The sequence below is a fragment of the Rhinoderma darwinii genome, unplaced genomic scaffold, assembly GCF_050947455.1.
Source record: "Rhinoderma darwinii isolate aRhiDar2 unplaced genomic scaffold, aRhiDar2.hap1 Scaffold_790, whole genome shotgun sequence".
NCBI lineage: Eukaryota > Metazoa > Chordata > Amphibia > Anura > Rhinodermatidae > Rhinoderma > Rhinoderma darwinii.
Window position 1 is genome coordinate 22210 of NW_027464354.1, and position 21801 is coordinate 44010.

Genomic DNA, 21801 nt, shown 5'->3' on the forward strand with positions numbered 1-21801 from the left:
CCATAATTCCATTTTACCACTTTCTAGTAAAGTCAGCTAAATAAGCTTTTGGGCCCATACCCCAAATATGTTGGTTAAACCCCCTCCTTTATTAATTAATCCATATGCCCTATCAACTATCTTTATAAGTCTATTTATTGGAACAATTTTAACTCTTTCAAGTCAACATTGAATGCTAGCCTGAATTGGACTAGAAATCAATACAATAGCAATTATTCCTCTAATAATAATTGTTCCTCACCCCCGAGCCACTGAAGCCGCAACAAAATACTTTCTTACACAAGCAACAGCATCAGCACTAATTTTATTTTCTAGCACAATAAATGCATGAATTACAGGAGAATGAACAATTAATTCTAATATTAATGATACTTTAGCTATTTTATTATCTATCGCCATTCTTATAAAACTCGGAGTCGCCCCATTTCACTTCTGATTACCAGAGGTCCTGCAAGGAATTTCACTTAAAACTGGACTTATTTTATCAACATGACAAAAATTAGCCCCTATAGCACTTCTAATTCAATTAGCACCTTTCATTAACCTTAACCTCATGCTGTTATTAGGCCTCTTATCAACAATGATTGGGGGCTGAGGCGGTATTAACCAAATACAAATTCGAAAAATTCTAGCATTCTCTTCAATTGCCCACTTAGGTTGAATAGTGGCAGTATTAAAAATCTCCCCTCAACTTTCCTTAACAAACTTTTACATCTATATTTTATTAACATCAACCCTCTTTTTAACTTTTTTATCATTAAACACAAAAAACATTTCTGAATTATCAACCTCTTGATCTAAAGCCCCCACCTTAACTGCCCTCTCCCTACTTTTGCTACTCTCACTAAGTGGTCTCCCCCCACTAACCGGGTTTATACCTAAATGATTTATTGCACAAGAAATAGTTAAACAAGATTTAACAGTATTCGCACTAATAATTTTATTATCAACACTCCTCAGTCTATTTTTTTACTTACGCTTAACTTACACTATATCTCTTACACTAGCCCCAAATACCTCCAATACCCCCTCTACTTGAATTTATAAACAAAAAAATATTATAGCAGCTCCAATTATTTTTTCCCTAATAATTCTCCCAATTTCCCCAATAATCATAATCCTTATTTAAGAAACTTAGGATAATCAAAACCAAGAGCCTTCAAAGCCCTTAATAGAAGTTAAAATCTTCTAGTTTCTGTAAGACTTGTAGAATATTAATCCACATCTTCTAAATGCAACTCAGACGCTTTAATTAAGCTAAAATCTTCTAGAATGACGGGCCTTGATCCCACAATACTTTTAGTTAACAGCTAAATACTCTATCCAGTGAGCTTCATTCTACTTCTCCCGGTTTTTAAAAACGGGAGAAGCCCCGGCAGAACTTCTTCTGCTTCTTGAGGTTTGCAACCTGACGTGTGACACCCCGGAGCCTGGTAAAGGAGGGATTTAAACCTTCATGCTCGGGGCTACAACCCGCCGCCTGTTTCGGCCACTTTACCTGTGATAATTACCCGTTGACTATTTTCAACTAATCATAAAGACATTGGAACCCTGTACCTAGTATTTGGGGCGTGAGCTGGTATGGTCGGGACCGCTTTAAGTCTTCTTATTCGAGCTGAACTAAGTCAACCCGGCTCCCTACTAGGTGATGATCAAATTTATAATGTTATTGTTACTGCCCACGCCTTTATTATAATTTTCTTTATAGTCATGCCCATCATAATCGGCGGCTTCGGTAACTGACTAGTACCCTTGATAATTGGAGCTCCAGATATAGCTTTCCCCCGTATAAATAATATGAGCTTTTGGCTCCTTCCCCCATCTTTCCTCCTTCTTTTAGCATCAGCTGGGGTCGAAGCTGGAGCAGGAACTGGTTGAACCGTTTATCCTCCATTAGCAGGCAACCTGGCCCATGCTGGGCCATCCGTAGACCTAACTATCTTCTCACTTCATTTAGCTGGTGTATCCTCAATTCTGGGCGCAATTAATTTTATCACAACTATCATTAATATAAAACCTCCATCAATAACTCAATACCAAACACCTCTATTTGTTTGGTCTGTGTTAATCACCGCAGTTCTTCTTTTATTATCACTACCAGTTTTAGCAGCCGGCATTACCATACTCCTGACAGACCGTAATCTTAATACAACATTTTTTGACCCCGCAGGTGGAGGCGACCCAGTTCTTTATCAACATCTATTCTGATTTTTTGGCCACCCAGAAGTCTATATTCTTATCCTCCCTGGCTTTGGAATTATTTCTCACGTAGTAGCTTATTATTCTAGCAAAAAGGAGCCTTTCGGGTATATAGGCATGGTTTGAGCTATAATATCAATTGGACTATTAGGCTTTATTGTGTGAGCTCACCATATGTTTACAACAGACTTAAATGTTGATACTCGAGCATATTTTACTTCCGCAACAATAATTATTGCTATTCCTACAGGAGTTAAAGTTTTTAGTTGACTGGCCACAATGCACGGCGGAATCATTAAATGAGACGCTGCCATATTGTGAGCCCTTGGGTTCATTTTTTTATTTACTGTAGGCGGACTTACAGGAATTGTACTAGCCAATTCTTCCTTGGACATTGTTCTTCATGATACTTATTATGTAGTTGCTCATTTTCACTATGTTTTATCTATAGGAGCAGTTTTTGCTATTATAGCCGGATTTGTTCACTGATTTCCTTTATTTACAGGATATACTCTTCACAACTCTTGAACTAAAATTCATTTTGGAGTAATATTTGCTGGAGTAAATTTAACCTTTTTTCCACAACATTTTCTTGGCCTAGCGGGGATGCCACGACGATATTCTGATTACCCTGACGCCTACACACTCTGAAATACAGTATCATCTATTGGTTCTCTAATTTCTTTAGTGGCTGTAATTATTATAATATTTATTATTTGAGAAGCCTTCTCATCAAAACGACTCTTTTCGTCTGTTGAAATAGCACCAACAAATGTAGAATGATTATATGGATATCCACCTCTTCACCACACATATGAAGAAGCCACTTTTTCTCAAATAAATAAAACAAGAAAGAAGGGAATTGAACCCCTATATTCTGGTTTCAAGCCAGACACATAACCACTCTGTCACTCTCTTTGAGGTACTAGTTAATTATAACATTACCTTGTCAAGGTAAAATAATGGGTTAAATCCCCATATACCTCTAATGGCCCACCCACTTCAACTAGGTTTTCAAGATGCATCTTCTCCTATTATGGAAGAACTTCTACACTTTCATGACCACGCACTAATAGCAGTATTTCTTATTAGTGCCTTAGTATTATATATTATTTCTACCTTAATGACTACTAAACTTTCAAACACTAACACAATTGATGCCCAAGAGATTGAGATAGTGTGGACTATTATACCTGCTATTATTTTAATTGTTATTGCACTACCATCGCTTCGTATTCTTTATTTAATAGACGAGATTAGCAACCCAGATATTACAATTAAAGCTATCGGACATCAATGATATTGAAGCTACGAATATTCCGACTTCACTAACTTAAACTTTGACTCTTATATAACCCCAACAAAAGATCTTTTGCCAGGTCAATTTCGTCTTCTAGAAGTTGATAACCGAATAACTATCCCCACAAGTATGGCAACCCGAGCCCTAATCACAGCAGAAGATGTACTTCACTCATGAGCAGTTCCATCTCTAGGAGTTAAAACTGACGCAATCCCAGGACGCCTAAACCAAACCTCATTTCTTGTATCTCGGCCCGGAGTTTTTTACGGACAGTGCTCAGAAATCTGTGGAGCAAACCATAGTTTTATACCTATTGTAGTAGAATCTTTACCTATTAAAGAGTTTCTGAGCTGATCTACTGCCTCAGTAAATACATCATTAAGAAGCTATATGACAGCGATAGCCTTTTAAGCTGTAGACAGGTGGCCGCAACCACCCTTAATGAATGCCCCAGCTAGACCCCTCCCCATGATTCTTAATCTTTTTTATATCATGACTAATTTTTCTTATTTTTATACCAGCAAAAACATCAAAATATTACTATTTAAATGATCCCTCCTCTAAAACTTACAGCGGCCTTAATAAATCATGATCTTGGCCATGACCTTAAATCTATTTAATCAATTTGCATCACCCACTCTTATAGGACTTCCATTAGTCTTTATTGCCCTCCTAATACCGTGACTTTTAATCCCAACCCCATGCAAACGATGAATGCCCAACCGCATTATAACGCTTAAGTCTTGATTTACAAAAACATTTTCTAAACAAATCTTTTCTCCCCTGAGCAATTCAGGCCACAAATGAGCCCTCCTATTAGCTTCCTTAATAATTTTCCTTCTTGGAATAAATATACTCGGACTCCTACCATACACATTTACACCAACCACTCAACTTTCATTAAACTTGGGCCTAGCTATTCCGTTATGACTAGCAACCATTGCAATTGGGTTTCGAAATCAATTTACTATATCTATCGGACACTTCCTTCCAGAAGGTACCCCAACACCACTAATTCCAATCTTAATTATTATTGAAACCATCAGCCTATTTATTCGCCCCTTAGCTCTTGGCGTTCGATTAACAGCAAACCTTACTGCAGGCCACTTATTAATTCAACTTATTTCTACAGCAACAATAGCTTTATTATTTACATCACCACTTGTTTCTACTCTTACATTTCTTACCCTTCTTTTACTCACTGCCTTAGAAATCGCTGTTGCAATAATCCAAGCTTATGTTTTTGTTTTATTATTAAGTCTTTATTTACAAGAAAATACTTATGGCACACCAAGCTCATGCTTTCCACATAGTCGACCCTAGTCCATGACCCCTAACAGGGGCCACAGCAGCATTCATGTTAACGACCGGCCTAGCTATATGATTCCACTTTAATACAATATGAATTATAAATATAGGTCTAATCCTAATGTTTATAACTATATATCAATGATGACGTGACATTATCCGCGAAGGAACTTTTCAAGGTCACCACACAGTACCTGTACAAAAAGGCCTACGCTACGGCATAATTCTATTTATTACCTCCGAAGTCTTTTTTTTCATTGGATTTTTTTGGGCTTTTTATAATGCTAGTCTGACCCCATCATTTGAAACAGGAGAATGTTGACCCCCGGCAGGTATTTTCCCATTAAATCCGTTTGAAGTCCCTTTACTCAATACCGCAGTTCTACTTGCATCAGGGGTGTCAGTTACATGGGCCCATCATAGTATTATGCAAGGTAATCGAAAACAATCTATTCAATCTTTATTCCTCACTATTATTCTTGGTTTATATTTTACAGTACTTCAAGCAATAGAATATTATGAGGCTCCATTTACTATTGCCGACGGAATTTATGGATCAACATTTTTTGTGGCAACAGGTTTTCACGGCCTTCACGTCATTATTGGTTCTTTATTTTTATTAACATGCCTCCTCCGTCAAGTTAAATTTCACTTTACAGCCCAACATCATTTTGGCTTTGAGGCCGCTGCATGATACTGACATTTTGTAGATGTTGTTTGATTATTCTTATATGTCTCAATTTACTGATGAGGCTCATGTTTTCTTAGTATAATAAGTACCTATGACTTCCAATCATTTAGCCCCAGTTAAACCCCGGGAGAAAATAATAACACTATTTATCTTAATTACAATTACACTAGCTATTTTTCTAGCCACAATAAGCTTCTGATTGCCAATTATAAGTCCCGACTCAGAAAAACTATCCCCCTATGAGTGCGGATTTGACCCCCTAGGTTCAGCACGATTACCTTTTTCCATACGTTTTTTTTTAATCGCAATCCTATTTCTTTTGTTTGATTTAGAAATTGCCCTTCTTCTTCCCACCCCTTGAGCAACTCAATTGTCCAACCCTGTAACAACAACCCTCTTTGCATCAATTATTCTTATCCTTCTCACCTTTGGCCTAATTTACGAATGAGTCCAAGGCGGTTTAGAGTGAGCCGAATGAGATATTAGTCTAAAAAGATAGCTGATTTCGACTCAGCAGATTATGGCTCAGCCCATAATATCTCTATAATAATACACGAATCTTGACTATTTTCAGCCACATTTTTTCTTGGCCTTATTGGTATCTCCTTCCATCGAACACACCTGTTGTCAACCCTTCTATGTTTAGAGAGCATAATGTTATCTATTTTTATTGGTCTGGGGCTGTGAAGCCTAAAATTATCTATAATACCCTCACTAATATACCCCCTTATTATGCTTACAATATCTGCGTGTGAAGCTGGCCTGGGATTAGCTTTAATAGTTGCTACGGCCCGCTCACACGGCACTGACAATCTTAATTTACTAAACCTTTTACAATGCTAATAATTGCAACCCCACTTTTTATTTTACTTATTTCAACATGACTAACCCCTCATAAGCGGTTGTGAGAAGTTATCTCAGCCCAGTCTTTAGCAATTGCCATTTTAGCTACCTCATGATTTTGTACTAAAGGAACATCAACTTTAAATTCTTATTTTATTATTGACGAAATCTCTTCCCCCCTTCTAGTATTAACATGCTGACTTACAGCCCCAACACTCATTGCAAGTCAAAGCAAACTTATTAAAGAGCCAATTTCCCGCCAACGAGCCTTTATTTTTACTATTATTATACTTCAAACTACTACTCTACTAGCATTTATAGTAGATAACATAATATTATTTTTTATTATATTTGAATCAACTATGATTCCTACACTTATTATTATTACGCGATGAGGCGCCCAAAAAGAACGCATGCTAGCCGGAACTTATCTTTTATTTTATACGTTATTTGGTTCAATAGCCCTTCTAACTGCACTTTTATTTTTCTACGAAAATTTTGGCACACTTTCAGTGTCTCTTATTAAAGAGAGCCCAATTGAATATTATTCACCAACTAATGCCCTAGCATGATGAGCTGCCTGCTTTCTAGCCTTTTTGGTTAAAATGCCTCTCTACGGAGTACACCTTTGACTGCCAAAAGCCCACGTAGAAGCCCCAATTGCAGGCTCAATAATCTTGGCCGGCACTCTTCTTAAACTTGGGGGGTACGGAATTCTACGAATTACAGTCCTAATAAACGACTCATTTACCTCAATGGCCGCCCCATTGATCGTCTTCTCTCTTCTAGGGGTCTTACTCTCAGCAGCCTTATGTACCCGACAAACAGACTTAAAATCCCTAATTGCTTTCTCCTCTGTAAGCCACATGGGATTAGTCATCGCAGCATCAATAGTGAAGACAGACTGGAGCATCGCTGGTGCAATAATTTTAATAATTTCTCACGGACTTATTTCATCCGCCCTATTTTGTTTAGCAAACACCTCTTATGAACGTACTAATACCCGCACCTTAATATTATTACAAGGCACCCAAATTATTTTCCCATTGGCCGCAGCATGATGACTCATAGCAACTCTTTTAAACATAGCCCTTCCCCCCTCACCAAATTTTATTGGAGAAATTTCTATTTTAACATCTCTATTTCAATGATCAAATTTTACTTTAGTTATTACCGGACTTAGTATTATTTTTACCACATCATATTCCCTCTATCTATTTTGATCTTCCCAGCGAGAACAAATTCCATCACACATTAAATTAATAATACCAACTCAATCTCGAGAACATATTTTATTTGCCCTCCACATTATTCCTGCCTTACTACTATCATTAAATCCCGGTCTATTATTCTAGTGAATATAGTTTATAAAAATTTTAGTTTGTGATTCTAAAGATGGGGAATAATCCTCCCCTGTTCACCGAATTTGATAGGATAAACAAAAACTGCTAACTATTTGTTTCTGTAGTTCGACTCTATAGCAAACTCAATGCCTTTATTCTAAATAATCTTTAATAAAAGCTATGAATCTCCCAACAGCTGCACTTTCATGCTATTTCTTAAGTATACTGACTATTATAATTCCCCTAATTAACCCTAGTTCAATAAATTTTCACTTTAAAACAAAAACTGCAATTAAAACAGCTTTTTTTATTTCTATTGTGCCTTTATTTTTCTTTATTAATGATAACTCACAATCAACAACTGTTACCTGAAAATGATTTAATATTCTTGCCACCCCCTTAGATATTACTATTCAACTTGATCAGTATTCCATTATTTTTATTCCTGTCGCCTTAATGGTTACTTGAAGCATTATCGAATATTCTCTTTGGTATATAAATAATGATTTTAAAATTCAACTTTTTTTTAAATACCTTCTTATTTTTCTCTTGGCAATAATACTCCTTGTGTCAGCAGGAAACTTTCTTATATTATTTGTCGGCTGAGAAGGTGTAGGTATTATATCCTATTTACTAATTGGATGATACTTTACACGTAGTAATGCCGGAGCAGCTGCCCTTCAAGCTGTTTTGTATAATCGAATTGGCGATATCGGTTTCTTATTTTCTATGTTTTGATTAATTTCCTCATACAACTCAATTGACTTAAATTTTGTCTTTTCCATAAATAATTCTACCCCCCTTATTATTGCTTTTATTATCGCAGCCGCAAGCAAATCCGCACAATTTGGACTTCATCCATGACTAGCCTCCGCCATAGAAGGCCCTACCCCTGTGTCTGCCCTACTCCATTCTAGTACTATAGTAGTAGCAGGTGTATTTTTACTAATTCGCATTCACCCAATAATTAAAGATAATCAAACTGCTCTTACCACTTGTTTATGTCTGGGCGCAATCTCCACCGCCTTCGCAGCCACCTGTGCCTTAACACAAAATGATATCAAAAAAATTATTGCATTTTCAACATCCAGCCAACTGGGACTAATAGTTGTGGCTATCGGCTTAAATATGCCCCACTTAGCTTTTTTTCACATCTGCACTCATGCATTTTTTAAGGCCATACTTTTTTTATGCTCTGGGTCTATTATTCATAATCTTAATGACGAACAGGATATCCGAAAAATGGGAGGATTACAAAAAACCCTTCCTATTACCACGACATGTGTATCTATCGGTAGCTTAGCTCTTATAGGCACCCCCTATTTAGCAGGATTTTTTTCAAAAGACGCCATTATTGAAGCCATTAATACATCTAATGTTAATTCCTGAGCCCTAACTTTAACTATCATCGCTACATCATTTACAGCAGTCTACAGTCTTCGCGTAATTTTTTTTGCATCTATAGCACACCCTCGACTTAACCCCATTCAACTGATGGCAGAAACCGACTCTTTTACAAACCCAATTAAACGCTTAGCTATCGGAAGCATTATTGCTGGACTCATTATTAATCAAATTATCTTACCTTCAACCCCATTAAATTTAACTATACCCCTTTATTTAAAAATTACAGCTCTCGCCGTATCACTTTTAGGATTTATTATTGCCCTAGACTTAGCCAATATTTCATGAACTAAATTACCCCATCACAGTTTTTCCAAAACACTCAATACATCTTTTTATCCAACAATTTTTCATCGTCTACTACCCCATTATACACTTAACTTTAGTTTACAAACCTCCTCTCACCTTATTGACACACTATGATTAGAAAAACTGGGGCCAAAAGGATTAACAGAATTGCAACTGCCCCCCATCATAAAAAATCAAGAAATCCATCAAGGAATAATTAAAGTTTATTTATCTATTTTTACTTTCACTATTTTAGTTTGCTTAATTACCCTACAGCTCGTAAGACACCACTATAATGGCCCCGAACTACCTCTAAGACTACAAATAAAGTTAATAATAAAGCCCACCCAACAATTAATAAAAAAATACCGCCCCACGAAAATATTATTGACACCCCACATCAATCACTTATATATATTATCCCCTCTCCTTCCACAACTACTTTTTCTTTTTTTCCCCCAATTATTCATCATGCAATTAAAAGAAAAGTATACGCCACTAAATAAACCAGTACCCCAGCGTTACCTCAAGCCTCAGGATAAGGTTCTGCCACTAAAGCAGCCGAATAAGCAAAAACTACCATTATTCCACCCAAATAAATTAAAAAAAGAACCAATGATAAAAAAGAAGCACCCCCATCTATTAAGATTAAACAACCAGCCCCGGCTGAACAAACTAATCCTAAAGCAGCATAATAAGGTGAAGGATTTGAAGCCACTGCAAGTAAACCCCCAATTAAACTTAATTCAAATAGAATAGTCATAATTTTTACTGGGCCTCTAACCCAGACCTGTAATCTGAAAAACTACTGTTGAATTCAACTATAAAAACTAATGGCCCCCATTACACGTAAAACCCACCCAGTTCTAAAAATTGTTAACAATTCCCTCATCGACTTACCAACCCCCACAAACTTATCATTATGATGAAACTTCGGATCTCTTTTAGGTCTTTGCCTAATTGCACAAGTCATCACCGGATTATTTTTAGCAATACATTATACCGCAGATACTTCTATAGCATTTTCATCCGTAGCCCATATTTGTCGAGACGTTAATAACGGCTGACTATTACGAAATCTTCATGCAAATGGAGCATCTTTCTTCTTCATTTGTATTTATTTACATATCGGACGCGGCATTTATTACGGATCATTTTTATTTAAAGAGACCTGAAATATTGGGGTTATTTTATTTTTTCTCGTTATAGCTACCGCATTTGTAGGATACGTTTTACCCTGAGGGCAAATATCCTTCTGAGGCGCCACAGTAATTACAAATTTATTATCTGCAGCACCTTATATTGGCCCAGACCTCGTTCAATGAATTTGAGGGGGATTTTCAGTAGACAACGCCACACTAACACGATTCTTCACATTTCACTTTATTTTACCCTTCATTGTTATAGGCTTAACAATACTTCACCTCTTATTTTTACACCAAACGGGGTCTTCTAATCCCACCGGCCTTAATTCTAATCCTGATAAAGTGCCCTTCCATACTTACTTCTCGTACAAAGACATTTTAGGGTTCACAGTGCTTCTTGCTCTACTAACTGTAATTTCCACATTCTCCCCCAATATTCTGGGGGACCCTGACAACTTTATTCCTGCTAACCCATTAGTAACACCTCCCCATATTAAACCTGAGTGATATTTTTTATTTGCCTACGCTATTTTACGTTCAATTCCAAACAAACTCGGCGGAGTCTTGGCCCTCTTGCTCTCCATTATGATCCTGTTCTTAATTCCTATTTTGCATACATCTCACCTCCGAACTTCTATGTTTCGACCCCTAACTAAATTATTATTTTGAACCCTTGTTGCCAATATAATAATTCTTACCTGAATCGGCGGCCAACCAGTAGAAGACCCTTACGTAATAATTGGTCAACTAACTTCAATTCTTTATTTTATTCTGTTTATTATTTTTATCCCTGCCCTCGGAGTAGTAGAAAACAAACTCACTCGCCTTAATTTTTAAGGCAGTTGTTAGTTTAATTCTCTCACCTCAGCATATGGAACCCTAACTTTATTGTTAGTATCTACATATTCAGAACATCGATTAATACTCATAAAATCTCTAAATCAGCATATTATGTTTTCTACAATATTATGTATTTAATTACACTAGTCATAATAGAACATCTCGCTCTCTACTCCAAAGTTAATAAATTACAATTTTTAATAAACATAATATGACTTCTAACATTTTTGTACAAAGTAACACTGGCCGTAATTGAGCATCCCGTCACTTTCCCCAAGAATATACTTACCAAAAATATTGATTTACACCCATAAAATCTCTAAATCAGCATACTATGTACGATAAACCACTCTATGTATAATAGAGCATTCATCTACTTTCCCCAAGCATATCTTTGCCAAAGCCATCGATTAATACTCATAAAATCTCTAAATCAGCATATTATGTTTTCTACAATATTATGTATTTAATTACACTAGTCATAATAGAACATCTCGCTCTCTACTCCAAAGTTAATAAATTACAATTTTTAATAAACATAATATGACTTCTAACATTTTTGTACAAAGTAACACTGGCCGTAATTGAGCATCCCGTCACTTTCCCCAAGAATATACTTACCAAAAATATTGATTTACACCCATAAAATCTCTAAATCAGCATACTATGTACGATAAACCACTCTATGTATAATAGAGCATTCATCTACTTTCCCCAAGCATATCTTTGCCAAAGCCATCGATTAATACTCATAAAATCTCTAAATCAGCATATTATGTTTTCTACAATATTATGTATTTAATTACACTAGTCATAATAGAACATCTCGCTCTCTACTCCAAAGTTAATAAATTACAATTTTTAATAAACATAATATGACTTCTAACATTTTTGTACAAAGTAACACTGGCCGTAATTGAGCATCCCGTCACTTTCCCCAAGAATATACTTACCAAAAATATTGATTTACACCCATAAAATCTCTAAATCAGCATACTATGTACGATAAACCACTCTATGTATAATAGAGCATTCATCTACTTTCCCCAAGCATATCTTTGCCAAAGCCATCGATTAATACTCATAAAATCTCTAAATCAGCATATTATGTTTTCTACAATATTATGTATTTAATTACACTAGTCATAATAGAACATCTCGCTCTCTACTCCAAAGTTAATAAATTACAATTTTTAATAAACATAATATGACTTCTAACATTTTTGTACAAAGTAACACTGGCCGTAATTGAGCATCCCGTCACTTTCCCCAAGAATATACTTACCAAAAATATTGATTTACACCCATAAAATCTCTAAATCAGCATACTATGTACGATAAACCACTCTATGTATAATAGAGCATTCATCTACTTTCCCCAAGCATATCTTTGCCAAAGCCATCGATTAATACTCATAAAATCTCTAAATCAGCATATTATGTTTTCTACAATATTATGTATTTAATTACACTAGTCATAATAGAACATCTCGCTCTCTACTCCAAAGTTAATAAATTACAATTTTTAATAAACATAATATGACTTCTAACATTTTTGTACAAAGTAACACTGGCCGTAATTGAGCATCCCGTCACTTTCCCCAAGAATATACTTACCAAAAATATTGATTTACACCCATAAAATCTCTAAATCAGCATACTATGTACGATAAACCACTCTATGTATAATAGAGCATTCATCTACTTTCCCCAAGCATATCTTTGCCAAAGCCATCGATTAATACTCATAAAATCTCTAAATCAGCATACTATGTACGATAAACCACTCTATGTATAATAGAGCATTCATCTACTTTCCCCAAGCATATCTTTGCCAAAGCCATCGATTAATACTCATAAAATCTCTAAATCAGCATATTATGTTTTCTACAATATTATGTATTTAATTACACTAGTCATAATAGAACATCTCGCTCTCTACTCCAAAGTTAATAAATTACAATTTTTAATAAACATAATATGACTTCTAACATTTTTGTACAAAGTAACACTGGCCGTAATTGAGCATCCCGTCACTTTCCCCAAGAATATACTTACCAAAAATATTGATTTACACCCATAAAATCTCTAAATCAGCATACTATGTACGATAAACCACTCTATGTATAATAGAGCATTCATCTACTTTCCCCAAGCATATCTTTGCCAAAGCCATCAATAATTCCACATATTAAGGCTCATATTAAATAATTATCAATAAAATATGAATGTAATACTCCTATAATTGCACGAAGGCGGATTATTAATTAATGAGTAGGTAGACTTAAATGTACGGAGAGCCCTAATACGTAGTTCAGGAGCATAACTAATACAATCAAAATTAACCCGAGTCTTATCCAAATTTTATTAAATAATAAAGACTTACTATTTATTTATTGAGCTACTTAATCACTTCAAACATAAATATTCTTGTAATAGTTTATTTATATTTAACATTATCAGTATAAACATCTTAATAAGAACACCTATATCCCAACTATATCAAGAATTTAAAATGTTGAATTGGACCTTTTTATCCTAGCAAACTAGAATATCATCCAACAATCCATTGAATAATAAACTTTAATGGTACTTTAATAAAATACAATAAATTATACACCCCTTTAAATTTTTTATAACATGAATATGACCATCCAATACCCCAATAACTCAACATGAATCAATTGTTCGTTAGCTACCGTATCCTACATGGCCTAAAAAAAATCAAGGGCTTGAAAGCTTATGGTTTCTATGGTTCTACAATATAAGTAGACCTATAGAAAGGCTCCCCATTTGACGGAACTGAATCTATGTACCTTTTACAGAATAATCGGTCTATTATCACTTTCTAAAGAGCCACCCTCCTTTTGAGATCCAGGACCTTGAGTTCTTTACTCCCGCTACACATAACTAGATAGCATATGGTATTTTTTTAGGGGGACCTTTCACTTTGCATCTCTGAGTGGGGTAATGGCATAACAATAAGGTGGGTCATATTATGCAAGCGTGGTGGATTAACATAAGAATATGTTAACCTATAAATGAATGCTTGTCGGACATAGCACTTTCTGTTCGCTATAATATACCTATACTATTAGATTCCCCCCCCAACCACCAGTGATTTTTTTTTCTAAAAAAATCATTAAGCTGGCAAACCCTCTTCTACATCCTAAATGCTTCTGCCGCCGCCGCTTATCAAAGATTTTACGCAACCCCCCCCCCCCCCCCCCATAGATTTTATCGCTAGTATTCTCCTGTAACCCCCCGGAACCAAAAGCACTTAATAATAAAATTCTCTATGGAGATTTTTACGCAACCCCCCCCCCCCCCCCCATAGATTTTATCGCTAGTATTCTCCTGTAACCCCCCGGAACCAAAAGCACTTAATAATAAAATTTTCTATAGAGATTTTACACATCACAATAGTGTGTTACATGTACCCACATGTACCCATATATATTTATATATATTTATATATTTATATATATTTATATATATTTATATATTTATATATATTTATATATATTTATATATATTTATATATATTTATATATATTTATATATATTTATATATATTTATATTTATATATATTTATATATATTTATATATATTTATATATATTTATATATATTTATATATATTTATATATATTTATATATATTTATATATATTTATATATATATATATTTATATATATTTATATATATTTATATATATTTATATATATTTATATATATTTATATATATATATATTTATATATATTTATATATATTTATATATATTTATATATATTTATATATATTTATATATATTTATATATATTTATATAACATGTATATGTGTATATATAACATGTATATGTATATATAACATGTATATGTATATATAACATGTATATGTGTATATATAACATGTGTATATATAACATGTGTATATATAACATGTGTATATATAACATGTGTATATATAACATGTGTATATATAACATGTGTATATATAACATGTGTATATATAACATGTGTATATATAACATGTGTATATATAACATGTGTATATATAACATGTGTATATATAACATGTGTATATATAACATGTGTATATATATAACATGTGTATATATATAACATGTGTATATATAACATGTGTATATATATAACATGTGTATATATATAACATGTGTATATATAACATGTGTATATATAACATGTGTATATATAACATGTGTATGTATAACATGTGTATGTATAACATGTGTATGTATAACATGTGTATGTATAACATGTGTATGTATAACATGTGTATGTATAACATGTGTATGTATAACATGTGTATGTATAACATGTGTATGTATAACATGTGTATGTATAACATGTGTATGTATAACATGTGTATGTATAACATGTGTATGTGTATATATAACATGTATATGTGTATATATAACATGTATATGTGTATATATAACATGTATATGTGTATATATAACATGTATATGTGTATATATAACATGTATATGTGTATATATAACATGTATATGTGTATATATAACATGTATATGTGTATATATAACATGTATATATATAACATGTATGTATATATATAACATGTATGTATATATATAACATGTATGTATATATATACATGTATGTATATATATAACATGTATGTATATATAACATGTATGTATATATAACATGTATGTATATATAACATGTATGTATATATAACATGTATGTATATATAACATGTATGTATATATAACATGTATGTATATATAACATGTATGTATATATAACATGTATGTATATATAACATGTATGTATATATAACATGTATGTATATATAACATGTATGTATATATAACATGTGTGTGTATATATAACATGTATGTGTATATATAACATGTATGTGTATATATAACATGTATGTGTATATATAACATGTATGTGTATATAACATGTATGTGTATATAACATGTATGTGTATATAACATGTATATGTGTATATATAACATGTATGTGTATATAACATGTATATGTGTATATATAACATGTATATGTGTATATATAACATGTATATGTGTATATATAACATGTATATGTGTATATATAACATGTATATGTGTATATATAACATGTATATGTGTATATATAACATGTATATGTGTATATATAACATGTATATGTGTATATATAACATGTATATGTGTATATATAACATGTATATGTGTATATATAACATGTATATGTGTATATATAACATGTATATGTGTATATATAACATGTATATGTGTATATATAACATGTATGTGTATATATAACATGTATATGTGTATATATAACATGTATGTGTATATATAACATGTATGTATATATATAACATGTATGTATATATAACATGTATGTATATATAACATGTATGTATATATAACATGTATGTATATATAACATGTATGTATATATAACATGTATGTATATATAACATGTATGTATATATAACATGTATGTATATATAACATGTATGTATATATAACATGTATGTATATATAACATGTATGTATATATAACATGTATGTATATATAACATGTATGTATATATAACATGTATGTATATATAACATGTGTGTATATATAACATGTATGTGTATATAACATGTGTGTATATATAACATGTATGTGTATATATAACATGTATGTGTATATATAACATGTATGTGTATATATAACATGTATGTGTATATATAACATGTATGTGTATATAACATGTATGTGTATATAACATGTATATGTGTATATATAACATGTATGTGTATATAACATGTATATGTGTATATATAACATGTATGTGTATATAACATGTATATGTGTATATATAACATGTATGTGTATATAACATGTATATGTGTATATATAACATGTATATGTGTATATATAACATGTATATGTGTATATATAACATGTATATGTGTATATATAACATGTATATGTGTATATATAACATGTATATGTGTATATATAACATGTATATGTGTATATATAACATGTATATGTGTATATATAACATGTATATGTGTATATATAACATGTATATGTGTATATATAACATGTATATGTGTATATATAACATGTATATGTGTATATATAACATGTATATGTGTATATATAACATGTATATGTGTATATATAACATGTATGTGTATATAACATGTATATGTGTATATATAACATGTATATGTGTATATATAACATGTATATGTGTATATATAACATGTATATGTGTATATATAACATGTATATGTGTATATATAACATGTATATGTGTATATATAACATGTATATGTGTATATATAACATGTATATGTGTATATATAACATGTATATGTGTATATATAACATGTATATGTGTATATATAACATGTATATGTGTATATATAACATGTATATGTGTATATATAACATGTATATGTGTATATATAACATGTATATATATAACATGTATATATATAACATGTATATATATAACATGTATATATATAACATGTATATATATAACATGTATATATATAACATGTATATATATAACATGTATATGTGTATATATATAACATGTATATATAACATGTATATGTGTATATATATAACATGTATATGTGTATATATAACATGTATATGTGTATATATATAACATGTATATGTGTATATATAACATGTATATGTGTATATATATAACATGTATATGTGTATATATATAACATGTATATGTGTATATATATAACATGTATATGTGTATATATATAACATGTATATGTGTATATATAACATGTATATGTGTATATATATAACATGTATATGTGTATATATAACATGTATATGTGTATATATATAACATGTATATGTGTATATATATAACATGTATATGTGTATATATATAACATGTATATGTGTATATATAACATGTATATGTGTATATATATAACATGTATATGTGTATATATAACATGTATATGTGTATATATATAACATGTATATGTGTATATATATAACATGTATATGTATATATAACATGTATATGTATATATAACATGTATATGTATATATAACATGTATATGTATATATAACATGTATATGTATATATAACATGTATATGTATATATAACATGTATATGTATATATAACATGTATATGTATATATAACATGTATATGTATATATAACATGTATATGTATATATAACATGTATATGTGTATATATATAACATGTATATGTGTATATATATAACATGTATATGTGTATATATATAACATGTATATGTGTATATATATAACATGTATATGTGTATATATAACATGTATATGTGTATATATATAACATGTATATGTGTATATATAACATGTATATGTGTATATATATAACATGTATATGTGTATATATAACATGTATATGTGTATATATATAACATGTATATGTGTATATATATAACATGTATATGTGTATATATATAACATGTATATGTATATATAACATGTATATGTATATATAACATGTATATGTATATATAACATGTATATGTATATATAACATGTATATGTATATATAACATGTATATGTATATATAACATGTATATGTATATATAACATGTATATGTATATAACATGTATATGTATATATAACATGTATATGTATATATAACATGTATATGTATATATAACATGTATATGTATATATAACATGTATATGTATATATAACATGTATATGTATATATAACATGTATATGTATATATAACATGTATATGTATATATAACATGTATATGTATATATAACATGTATATGTATATATAACATGTATATGTATATATAACATGTATATGTATATATAACATGTATATGTATATATAACATGTATATGTATATATAACATGTATATGTATATATAACATGTATATGTATATATAACATGTATATGTATATATAACATGTATATGTATATATAACATGTATATGTATATATAACATGTATATGTATATATAACATGTATATGTATATATAACATGTATATGTATATATAACATGTATATGTATATATAACATGTATATGTATATATAACATGTATATGTATATATAACATGTATATGTATATATAACATGTATATGTATATATAACATGTATATGTATATATAACATGTATATGTATATATAACATGTATATGTATATATAACATGTATATGTATATATAACATGTATATGTATATATAACATGTATATGTATATATAACATGTATATGTATATATAACATGTATATGTATATATAACATGTATATGTATATATAACATGTATATGTATATATAACATGTATATGTATATATAACATGTATATGTATATATAACATGTATATGTATATATAACATGTATATGTATATATAACATGTATATGTATATATAACATGTATATGTATATATAACATGTATATGTATATATAACATGTATATGTATATATAACATGTATATGTATATATAACATGTATATGTATATATAACATGTATATGTATATATAACATGTATATGTATATATAACATGTATATGTATATATAACATGTATATGTATATATAACATGTATATGTATATATAACATGTATATGTATATATAACATGTATATGTATATATAACATGTATATGTATATATAACATGTATATGTATATATAACATGTATATGTATATATAACATGTATATGTATATATAACATGTATATGTATATAACATGTATATGTATATAACATGTATATGTATATAACATGTATATGTATATAACATGTATATGTATATAACATGTATATGTATATAACATGTATATGTATATAACATGTATATGTATATAACATGTATATGTATATAACATGTATATGTATATAACATGTATATGTATATAACATGTATATGTATATAACATGTATATGTATATAACATGTATATGTATATAACATGTATATGTATATAACATGTATATGTATATAACATGTATATGTATATAACATGTATATGTATATAACATGTATATGTATATAACATGTATATGTATATAACATGTATATGTATATAACATGTATATGTATATAACATGTATATGTATATAACATGTATATGTATATAACATGTATATATATAACATGTATATATCATGTATATATCATGTATATATCATGTATATATCATGTATATATCATGTATATATCATGTATATATCATGTATATATCATGTATATATCATGTATATATCATGTATATATCATGTATATATCATGTATATATCATGTATATATCATGTATATATCATGTATATATCATGTATATATCATGTATATATCATGTATATATCATGTATATATCATGTATATATCATGTATATATCATGTATATATCATGTATATATCATGTATATATCATGTATATATCATGTATATATCATGTATATATCATGTATATATCATGTATATATCATGTATATATCATGTATATATCATGTATATATCATGTATATATCATGTATATATCATGTATATATCATGTATATATCATGTATATATCATGTATATATCATGTATATATCATGTATATATCATGTATATATCATGTATATATCATGTATATATCATGTATATATCATGTATATATCATGTATATATCATGTATATATCATGTATATATCATGTATATATCATGTATATATCATGTATATATCATGTATATATCATGTATATATCATGTATATATCATGTATATATCATGTATATATCATGTATATATCATGTATATATCATGTATATATCATGTATATATCATGTATATATCATGTATATATCATGTATATATCATGTATATATCATGTATATATCATGTATATATCATGTATATATCATGTATATATCATGTATATATCATGTATATATCATGTATATATCATGTATATATCATGTATATATCATGTATATATCATGTATATATCATGTATATATCATGTATATATCATGTATATATCATGTATATATCATGTATATATCATGTATATATCATGTATATATCATGTATATATCATGTATATATCATGTATATATCATGTATATATCATGTATATATCATGTATAATATATCATGTATATATCATGTATATATCATGTATATATCATGTATATATCATGTATATATCATGTATATATCATGTATATATCATGTATATATCATGTATATATCATGTATATATCATGTATATATCATGTATATATCATGTATATATCATGTATATATCATGTATATATCATGTATATATCATGTATATATCATGTATATATCATGTATATATCATGTATATATCATGTATATATCATGTATATATCATGTATATATCATGTATATATCATGTATATATCATGTAT